Source organism: Capra hircus, chromosome 8, assembly GCF_001704415.2.
Source record: "Capra hircus breed San Clemente chromosome 8, ASM170441v1, whole genome shotgun sequence".
Taxonomy (NCBI): domain Eukaryota; kingdom Metazoa; phylum Chordata; class Mammalia; order Artiodactyla; family Bovidae; genus Capra; species Capra hircus.
The window spans coordinates 97,203,585-97,215,374 of NC_030815.1; positions in this window are offsets into that span (position 1 = coordinate 97,203,585).

Genomic DNA, 11,790 nt, shown 5'->3' on the forward strand with positions numbered 1-11,790 from the left:
AGGCAATTGAGAATAATGAGTCGGGTGGATTTTAGTCTCGGCTTTGAGGAGAATCGATGAGAGAGCCCTTCATTAAGGGCAGCCATTACTGATGCCCGCTCACCGTGGCCAAGGGCAGGCTGGGTGTGCTGGAGCGGGCACTTTTCCTTAGTGGAGAGGTTTCCCATCGGGAGGTTCCTGGCAATGATGCTCAGTGTCGTTGCCATCCTGCATTTCCTGTGCATGTTAGTCCCCCTAATGAGATAATCTCCTTAATGTCCCAGTGATGTCAAGTGCTATTATGTCCATTTCCCAGATAATGGATGTCCACTGGAGGTGGTAGTGATTGGCAGGGGAGGTCTCCAAAGAGGCCAGGACAGAACTGAGATGGTCTGAACTCTGCCCTCAAGGTCATGGCCCTTCTCCAGTATAAACTCCAATACAGGCTCCTCAGGCTTCCTCAACTCCAGCCCTAACCTGATGCTGAAGCTGAAACTCCAATACTTTGGCCACCTGATGCAAAGAACTGACTCATTGGAAAAGAGCCTGATTCTGGGAAAGATTGAAGGCTGGAGAAGGGGTGAAAGAGTATGAGATGGTTGGATGGCATCACTGACTCAACGGACATGAGTTTGAGTAAACTCTGGGAGTTGGTGATGGACAGGGAGGCCTGGCATGCTGCAGTCCATGGGGTCACAAAGAGTCGGACATGACTGAGCCACCAAACTGAACTGAATCACCTTCTCTGAATCCTTTCTCTCTAATAGCCAACTTGGTATAAAGAGCCGAAAAACTGAAAAAACTGAAAAATGAAAAAACTGTTCCATAAAAGGGATTTGGATGAGATCAAAAGGGTTTGTAACTGGGACGGGCCTGTAAGCTTTGAATGTTGTGTTTTTCTGGCAGGTGCTGTAATTAATGCAACGTTGAACATCATACATAATGTGCGTATTAGTGACCCAATGCTCAATTCATATGCTAATTCTATTAATTGCATATTACCTAGGCTGCTTAATGAACATTACATAGGTTTTTAATGAGTGCACTTATCATAATTGAATTCAATTACTTTTCTGCTATCTATGCATATGAAGTCAATAGACTAGCTGGACCCCCACAGGGACCGGGCAAAAGGAAACAGGTGTTTGTAGTCAGGGCAGCTTGTAAGCTGGAGCAGAGGGGAAGGGAGAAGCCAAGGGGCAGAGCTGACTTGCTTGGCCCGGCCCACGGGCCCAGATGGTGGTGCACAAAGCGCGGGAGGTAGCAGGCAGTGTGCGCGCAGGCAGGCTCTCCTGCTGCCCCTTCGCTGTGGCTCTGGGACAAGGTGCAGGCCTGGAGCCCTGAAGCCAGCCGCGCCCAGGCTGTAACAGGACACTTTTCCTCCTGGCTGACCCAAAGCTGGAGGGTGGTTGCATCACTTCCTCTGGCACCACTGAGACCACATGACTCGGGCATCCCTGTGTGCCAGGGAGGCTGGCACGGGAGGCCCGGGAGCCAGTGTGACTCCTCTCCAGAATCTGTCTGGAGCAGAGAGGCAGAGCTGATGGAGCCGTGGCTGCTGTGAGCACAGCTCACATAGGCTCAGGGCTCACAGCCTCTAGAAGAGGCAGCCCTGTGTGTGCAGAGAATCAAGGAGTGAAGAGGCATTCCCAGGGAGGGGAAGAGAAAGTTGCCCAGATATGATGGGCAGCTACCATGGGCCAGGCTCTGCTGACGTCACGTCCTTTAACCTTCACAGGGAAAGAGCCTGGGTGCTCCCATTTGGGTGAAGTGATACTAAGCCTCAAGAGAGGTGAGAGATTTGCCCAAGGTTTCCTCTCTTTCTTGCACACACATACACACACACACACACACATATCCCACAGCTGATCGGAGGTGGGACGAGAGTTTGAACCCAGGTCTGTGTTACTCTAAAGGTTACAGCAACCAGTCCCAGGCTGTCTCAATGCAACTTGTGGCCCTGTTTTTCTTTTTTCTCTTTCATTCTCTTCTTCTTCTTCTTCAAATTGATTAATTCATTTGGCTGTTTGGATCTTGGCTGTGGCACATGGGGTCTTCGTTGAACCTTCTCAATGTGGCACATAAACTCCTGGGGTGGCTCCAGAGCTCATGCGCTCCACTAGTTGTGGCACTCGGGCTCTCTAATTGTGGCACACGGGGCTCTAGAGTGCACGGGCTCAGTAGTTATAGCCCGCAGCATGTGTGCCCAAGGACTGAACTCACGACTGCTGCCCTGCAAGGCAGATTCTTAACTGCTGGGCCACAAGGAAGTCCCTTCTCCTCCTCCTCCTTTACTTTCGACAATCTTTATTATCCAATCATTTTTAAAAAACTGAGGTGTGGTATAATTGGCATATAACACTATATTAGTTTCAGATGTAGAACATAATGATGTGATATTTGTATATATTATGAAATGATCACCACAGAAAGTCTAGTTAAGATCTGTTGTTACACATAGCAATAACTTTTTTCTCTGGTGGTAAGAACTTTTAAGATTTACTTCTTAGCAACTTTCGAATACAATACAGTTTTACTAACTGTAGTCACCACTTTGTACATTACATTCCCAGATCTCGCCTACCTCTGACAACTACCAATCTGTACTCTCTGTCGATGAGCTGTTTTTATTTTTAGATTTCACCTATAAGTGAGATCATACACTATTTGTCTTTCTCTGACTTGTTTCACTTAGCATACTGCCTTCAAGTTCCACCTGTGTTGTTGCAGATGGCAAGATGCTGCTCTTTTTTATGGTTTCATAGAGTCCCTTGGACAGCAAGGAGATCAAACCAGTCAATCCTAAAGGAAAGCAACCATGAATATTCATTGGAAGGACTGATGCTGAAGCTGAAGCTCCAATACTTGGGCCACCTGATGCAAAGAGTTGGTTCACTGGAAAAGACCCTTATGCTAAGGGTCAAGAGGACAAGAGGAGAAGGGGGCGACAGAGGATGAGATGGTTGGATGGCATCACTGACTCAATAGACATGAATTTGAGCAAACTAAGGGAGATAGTGAAGGACAGGGAAGCCTGGCTAGCATGCTGCTGTCCTTGGGGTTGCAAAGAGTCAGACACGACTTAGCACTTGAACAATACAATATCCGTTGTATGTGTGTGTGTGTATGTATATATGTGTGTGTGTATATATGCTAAGTCGCTTCAGTCGTGTCCGACTCTGTGCAACCCCATAGACGGCAGCCCACCAGGCTCCCCCGTCCCTGGGATTCTCCAGGCAGGAACACTGGAGTGGGTTGCCATTTCCTTATCCAATGCATGAAAGTGAAAAGTGAAAGTGAAGTTGCTCAGCCGTGTCCGACTCTTAACGACCCCATGGACTGTATAGCCCACCAGGCTCCTCCGTCCATGGGATTTTCCAGGCAAGAGTACTGGAGTGGGGTGCCATTGCCTTCTCTGGTGTGCATATGTATATATGTATACCACATTTTCTTTATCCATTCATCCACTGATGTTGTAGTCCTATTTTCAAAGCCCTCTTTGAACTTGGTGCTAAGATAATGATGGGAGGAAAAGCTTGTCACAGACAGCAGGTAGAGAGAAAAGGAGTAATTAGGAAAAAAAAAAAATCACAGAGAGAGAACTTTATTTTTCCAGTAGAATTTCTTGCAAAGTATAGATTTGCAGGTGTCCTCTTCTGCCACTCTTTCCACTCTCATTGACCGCTGATTTGCTAATCTTAGGCTGGCCAGGAATATACTTTCTATTTAGAAAGCTAGTGCAGCCAGATCTGGGCTCAGGCCTGGGGACTGACTCACTTTTGCTAGGATGACACATCCACTGTGCGTGTTTCACAATTTTCAGAAACACCAGATTTATTTCTGTCAGTACTCAGAGCCTCACATCGCGGTCCACCTAAGGCCACACACTGAGGCATTGCTATTTTTTTTTTTTTTTTTTGCCTGGGGCCTCAATGGATGGGAAGACTTCCCATGACTGAAATATCACCCTCATTTGTAAGGAAAGAAAGTCTGGCCAAACATCGCAGTGTTTTTCAACCAGAACTTGGCTGGCATTCAATAGCCACCATGCCAAGGTTGGACCAGCCAGAGAGAAGGCTGTGAGTGCAGAGGGGGTTTGAGACTTGAAAATAAGGTGAAAAAAGGAGGGGAGGGAAACAGACGGCAGAGATGGGAGGAGAGACTTGAGGTTAAGTTTGGAGTGAAGGGAAGGGAGAAGAAGGGAGGGAATTTAAAAAGAAAAAAGTAGAAAGGGAAATAAAAAAGGGAGGGTCAGGTGAGAGGGAGGGAGGGAGGAACTCATTTTAACTAGTCAATTACTACGTGCATGCCAACCATTGTTTGTAGAGCTTCTACACATAAGCCCATTTAACTCATAACCAGTGTGTGGGTGGGCATGACTAATCCTCAGTAGTATTAATGAAGAATCAGGGGCTCATAAAGCTGGAAGGCACGCCCCCCCCCCCCCCCCGCCCCGCCACCCCGGCCCCAGGTATCCTGATGGCACAGGGCAGAGCAAGAATATGAAGCTGGGCTCTCTAACTCCATAAAGCCCAGAGGACTCCGCTGCTGATCAGAGTCTGATGGGACCATCCTCTCTGAGGGGGTTGTTTCCACACTTAGACACTAAGTGCTTTGGACGCGAAGGACCTGCCACATACACAAGGCTCGGGATTCAGAGCTTTCTGGAAACTTTCTCCAGGGTAAACAAAAACAACCACTTCAACTATTTTGCCAACAAATCTCTCTCCAAAAAGGAAAGGAAAGGAAAAGGGAAAGTGATGCTATTTTTTTCCCCTCCAAAGTAAAGGTTAAAACAACATTTTCTTTGAGCTGATGTGCGAGCAGCCAGCAGACATTTCTTTGGTAACCATCTCCATGTGTCCATGTGGAAAGTACCTTGCAGTGACTAAGCGTGAGTCGAGGTGATTCACTTGTCACTCCGCTTCAGGACTCGGCTTGTTTGTCTGTGTGTTTCCATCAGCTTCAGATCCGGGCATCCCGTACCCACCCCCTCAACACCCCCGTAGGGCACAGGTGCCAGAGAATGTGCCCCTGTCTCTGCTCACAAGATGAGGACCTTGGGGAGGGCATGGACCCCTAGTCTTCTGGGAGGTCTTAGCTGCTAATTCCCTCAGGAACTGAGGAGGCAGGGTGTCAGAGGCAGTGTTTGCAATGAAGTGAGATTAACCGACTGAGAACCAGGGTGTGCTGGGAGTTTCTCTCTTAGGATGTCTTAATCTCCCTCACTGGGACCCAAGGAGGTACTGGTTGCTTTTCTTCCTCATTGAAACTGAGGACCTAGCAGAAAAGGCCCAAGACCTTGGGGCTGGTAAAGGGCCAGGTTGGCACCTTGAAGCAAGAGTGTCTGTCAATGGCACAGAAATGCCATTGATTCTGCTTGATAATTCTTGTTCATATAAACTTTTTATGAGAATTATATGATCTTAGTCCTTTGTGGCTGCTATAATATAATATGATACACCAGGTGGTTTAAACAGCAGAAATTTATTCCTTAGAGTCCTGGAGGGGGTGAAGCCCAAGATCAACAGCAGGCAGATTTGGTGGGCACCGCTTCCTGGTTAATGGATGGTCAGCTTCTTGCTGTGTCCTCATGTAGAGGAAGGAGTAAAGGAGTTCTCAGGCATTGCTTTTATAAGGGTGCTAATCCCAACCACTTCTCAAAGGCCCCAGTGGGAGGGAGCATCACATTGGGGATTAGGTTCCAACATGTGAATTTGGGGGGAACGCAAACTGAAGGTTTATTCAGTCTATACATATATACATATACATATACATATACATATAGAGAAGGCACACACCATGAGTATACAGCTTGGAAAGTTTTCCCAAACTGAATGTAGCCTGAAACCAACGTCTAAATCGAGAAATAGAACATCACCTGGGATAGCTTGTTTCCAAGATGATGGCCATCAATTCCTTCCTTCTATGCACAAGAAGGAGTGAAGACGGGAGGTGGGGTGTAGGGATAAATTAGGAATTTGAGATATACGTATACACACTTATTATACACAAAACAGATAACCAGCAAGGACTTACTGCATAGTATCAGTTCAGTTCAGTTCAGTTCAGTCGCTCAGTCGTGTCTGACTCTTTGCAACCCCATGAAGCACAGGACGCCAGGCTTCCCTGTCCATCACCAACTCCCGGAGTCCACCCAAACCCATGTCCATTGGGTCAGTGATGCCATCCAACCATTTCATCCTCTGTCGTCCCCTTCTCCTCCTGCCCTCAATCTTTCCCAGCATCAGGGTCTTTTCAAATGAGTCAGCTCTTCATATCAGGTGGCCAAAGTATTGGAGTTTCAGCTTCAGCATCAGTCCTTCCAATGAACACCCAGGACTGATCTCCTTTAGGATGGAATGGTTGGATCTCCTTGAAGTTCAAGGGACTCTAGAGTCTTCTCCAACACCACAGTTCAAAAGCATCAATTCTTTAGTGCTCAGCTTTCTTTATAGTCCAACTCTCACATCCATACATAACTACTGGAAAAACCAGAACCTTGACTAGATGGACCTTTGTTGACAAAGTAATGTCTCTGTTTTTCAATATGCTGTCTGCATAGTATAGGGAACTTTATTCAATATCTAATAATAACCTATAATGGAAAGTAATCAGTAAAAATATGTATAACTGAATCACTTTTCTGTACACCTGAAACACTGCAAATCAGCTGTACTTCAATTTTAAAAAGGCAGTCATTTTTAATTTAAAAAAAAAAAGGAAAAAAGGAAAACACACGTGGCATAAAGAATCACCCAGCTGAGACCTGCCTGACCCTGAATTCCTGACCCAGAAAGTCATGAGATATAAAGAAATGGTTGTTGTTTTAAGCCCGTAATTTTGGGGTAATTTACTGAACAGCAGTAGGTAATAAACATTATCAACCACTGCAGAAGACTCCTGTGACCCTTACCAGTCCTAATGCTTCCTCCAATGGCAACCATGCTCCTGACTTCCTGTGCTGCAGATTATTTCTGTCTGTTTTTATACTTTCTATCAAGCATACTATTTTTGGTCTCTTTCAGGTCAGTTCAGTTGCTCAGTCGTGTCCAACTCTTTGTGACCCCATGAATTGCAGCACGCCAGGCCTCCCTGTCCATCACCAACTCCCAGAGTTCACTCAGACTCACGTCCATCGAGTCAGTGATGCCATCCAGCCATCTCATCCTCTGTCGTCCCCTTCTCCTCCTGCCCCCAATCCCTCCCAGCATCAGAGTCTTTTCCAATGAGTCAACTCTTCACATGAGGTGGCCAAAGTACTGGAGTTTCAGCTTTAGCATCAGTCCTTCCAATGAACACCCAGGACTGATCTCCTTTAGGATGGACTGGTTGCATCTCCTTGCAGTCCAAGGGACTCTCAAGAGTCTTCTCCAACACCACAGTTCAAGAGCATCAATTCTTCGGTGCTCAGCTTTCTTCACAGTCCAACTCTCACATCCATACACGACCACTGGAAAAACCATAGCCTTGACTAGACGGACCTTAGTTGGCAAAGTAGTCTCTGCTTTTGAATATGCTATCTAGGTTGGTCATAACTTTTCTTCCAAGGAGTAAGCGTCTTTTAATTTCATGGCTGTAGTCACCATCTGCAGTGATTTTGGAGCCCCAAAAATAAAGTCTGACACTGACTGTTTCCACTGTTTCCCCATCTATTTGGTCTCTTTAGCTCCATATTATTTTTATGACATTCCTTTCTGATGTCAGTTGTAGCTACAAATCATCACTCTCATTGCTCTGTTCCGTTGTGTGAATATCTTTATTTATCATCCTACCGTTGATAGACATTTGCGTTGTTTCCAGCTGTGGGTCATTACGCATAGTGTTGCTGTGAGCATCCCAGTGTGTGTAGTTTTGCTGGATGTACACTTGGGGGGGGGAACTGCTGGGGAATGAGGTGTTCTTAGTTTTTGCAGCTGTGGTCACGCAGGTTTTCACAGTGGCCGTGCCAGTTTACATGCTTAGCAGCAGTGTTCGATGCTTGCTTCCTCCACGTTCTCCTTAGAACTTGCTATTTACTGTCTTTCTCATTCTGTGCCTGAGAATTGTATGCAATTTTCGAACACACAAGAAGCAGCAGGGCTACCCACCTGCCAGTGTGGCGTTTCAGACTTGCAGGCTAAAAGCAAAAAAGAAAACACAAAAGAACCAGAAAACTGAGCTCCCCTGACCCAGATGGAAAGGAACGTTACAACAGTTCATTCATGTCCAAAAGAAGGCTGCTGGGTTTAGCTTCCACTTTCCTCACTCATCTGGAGAGTTTCTGCTTTGCAATCAGGCTCCCTGAAGATGCAATGAGGAAGTGATTGGGATTCTGAGTATTTTCTTCATTCTTGGGCTCTGAGTCATCTCCAGGTCATGGGGTATTTGGAAGGAGGTGAAGCAGAGCATGGCAATTGGGTTTATTTTAGGGCAATCAGATGGCCGGATTGTAAAAACCTATTCAAAGGATTTGAAAATTCATCCTGCCAGACCCTCCATGACTCATGGGTTTATGCTTCCTAATTGATGTGACAAGACATCTGGGCATACTGCACTCAAAATTCCCAGGAAAATACAAGAGTGTGACTGATTTGGTCAGATAGATTGAACTTATGGCAACTGGAAAAATTGTGGATTTCCGGTAGCTAACTTGCCCCAAGTCCAGTAGAATCACAGATTTTGAGAAATCACAGAAACTCAGCATGCTGGTCTGTTTTTGGGGTCAGTTGGCTAGGCTATAGTACCCAGTTATTTTAACTAAACACTAACCTAGGTGTTATCATGGGGGTATTACAGAAGTGTGGTTAACCTCTACAATCTGTTCACTTTGAGTAAAGGAGATTGCCCTTGGTAACATGGTGGGCCTTGTCCGAACAGTTGAAGGCTTGTAAGCAAGAACTAAAGCTTCTTGGAGAAGAAGAAATGCTGACTTAAGACTATAGCATCAACTTCTGCCTGAGTTTCTAGCCTTCCTTATGGCTTTCAGACTATATACGTATTTGTGTCTATATACATATATAGAGAGATGGATGGCTAGATAGCTGGGTGGATGGATGGATGGATGGACAGATGATAGACACATAGTTTTGTTTTTTTCTGGAGAATCCTCACTGATACATAGGGTTTAAGTGAAATGAAACAGTCCAGAAGAAATTTATAGATTTTGATTAGAGGCCAGCTTATCCTGTTTCTGCAATGTCCTTGGAATGGGCTCCTGAGAGTAGGTCTGCCGATCAAGTACCAGTTCTGCTCAGCCTGACTCAACTGAAGGGGAATGAAGTTGGAAACCACGCTATGGAAAGGTTTCAGCGATAGCTTGTCAATCGAATCTTGGAGCCAAGCAGGTGGTTAGACCTTACTTGCTTCTGTGAAAGTTGATCTTCTTTCATGATTAGAGGAAAACTATAGCTGAAGCAGCTCTTTTTGATGTAATAATGATTTGAAAAATACTGTTATTACTAAATAAATAACTGGGTTTTTTTGCTATAAAATAATTAATGTGGCCCCATATATGAATTTCTGAGATGTGACTTGAAATGGCAAAACAACCACCCTCAGCTGTTTTGTGCCAGACAGCTCTGTCTTAGACTGCTGATGACCTTGGAGGGCAAGCTTACATGGTAATTAAGCCCTTCTACCCTCGAGTTTCATAGACACGAGAGCAGAAGGGAACTTATGAGGTCATCTTATTTTGACACCATCACGATGTGTTTGACATCTCATGGCGTAGCTCCTCACAGAAATAGAATGCATCAAACTGCACTCAGAAGTCCATATGCCACGTATATTAAGTTAATCTTAAAAATGCATTCCAATATGCATTAGGTACAGAAAAATACTGTTTGATTCCACTTATACGAGATACCTAGAATAGCCAAATTCATAGAGTCAGAAAGTACATTTGTAGATGCCAGCTGCTGGGTGAGAGTGGGGGTGAAATGGGAATTAATGTTTAATGCGGACTGCGTTTCAGTTTAGGAAGGGAAATGATTTGGTGAAAGTTGCACAACAATGTGAATGTACTTAGTGCCACTGAATCGTGCAATTAAATTTGCTTTAAAATGTATGTATTTATTACGTGACTTTTACCACAACAAGAAAAAGACCCTGTGCACGTGGGTACTGGGTCACGTGTTCCAACGCTTCTAGCTCTCTGTAGAAAAGTGACAACTGTCAGCTGTAATTTTAATACTGCAGTTTTAATTTTAAAACTTGGTGAGTTCAGTTTTACTGTTTTCTGCTTTCCTTGAAGAGGTTTTATACATAAAACATACATAGATCAATATTGAAATGCCTTAAATGCCCTATGAATTCCAACAATTTGGCCACCTGATGCAAAGAACTGAGTCATTGGAAAAGACCCTGAAACTGGGAAAGATTGAAGGCTGGAGGAGAAGGGGATGACAGAGGGTTAGATGGTTGGATGGCATCACCTACATGAGTTTGGGTAAACTCCGGGAGTTGGTGATGGACAGGGAGGCCTGGCGTGCTGCCCTCCATGGGGTTGCAAAGAGTCGGACACAACTGAGCGAATGAACTGAACTGAACTGATGTATATGTATCCACAAGTCCACACACAGATAAAATATACCTGAATTGGAGAAGAAAATGGCAACCCCCTCCAGTATTCTTGCCTGGGAAATCCCATGGAGAGAGGAGCCTGGTGGGCTACAGAAAAAAAAAAAAGCCTATTGACATCAAAGGACATCCTTGTCGTGGATGCAGGAGCAAGAGCACCTGCCTTTCAGAGAGATTGGACAGACTCCGTCCACTGAGATGCGCTCCACTCAGCCCCATGGCTCTAGATGTTCCCCTGCCAATACTGTCTTCCTCCGCTGACAGGACACTTAAAGATACTCGGAGACTGTATCACTTCTCCCTTGAAGAACCTCCAAGGACTCTCATTTCCAATGGGATAAAAGGCAGACTCCTAAGCTTGACATCCATGGTCCCCTCACCATCCCCATGGTTAACACAGCTCTCCAGCAACACACAGAATGATGCTCTCCCTTCTCTGAACACACTGGGCTTGTTCTAACATCCATGTGCTCATCTGTGCTATTGCCACAGTCTCCTACCCAGCAATAGCCAGCTTTTAGGAGCCAGTTCTCATATCCCTCCCCGCTTAAGTCCTTTCTGGATCTCCTGGGAAAACTGTTTTCCCCTTAACTTGCTCCTACAGCCGATTTCATGGGTTTCAATTATGGTCCTTATTATGCTGCACCGAATGAGTTTTTCTCCATAAATCAGCTTCCCTCTTTAGGCTGGGAGCTCACTGGGCAGGAGAGGATGAGTCTTATTTCCAGGTGTGTCCCCATCATCCAGCCCAGAGCCTGGCCTGGTTTAGGGTACCAGCTGAGAAAGAAATGACTGATAAGTATATTCACTCTCTTGTTCATTTATGCAACAAATATTGTTTATTCTGGTGCAGGAATGCAGCAGGGGGAAAAAAGACATATGGCTCCGTATCTGAAGGAGCTTATAATCTAAGAGGTAAGCACGCACGCTCACGGTCAGGTGGGGCATGTCATTGCTGAGTGAGACCCTGTGCTTGCTCTTTCTTGACTCTGGGGTTTTACAAGCGCATGCCAATGTGGGCTTGCTGTTCTGAACCATCACATGAAGAGCATCTGCCATGGGGAGTCTTCAGAATCCATAAAACCAGAGCAGCAAGCAAGAAACCACTGTGATTGTAAGCCACTGAGATCTGGGGTCTGTTTGCTACTGATGCAATATCCAGTCTATCCTAACTCATCCTTAACCCATGGTGTAAATCTTAATGACAGGAAAAGTGTCCTGGCTTGAAATGCAGGCTTGTGCTCTGGGGAA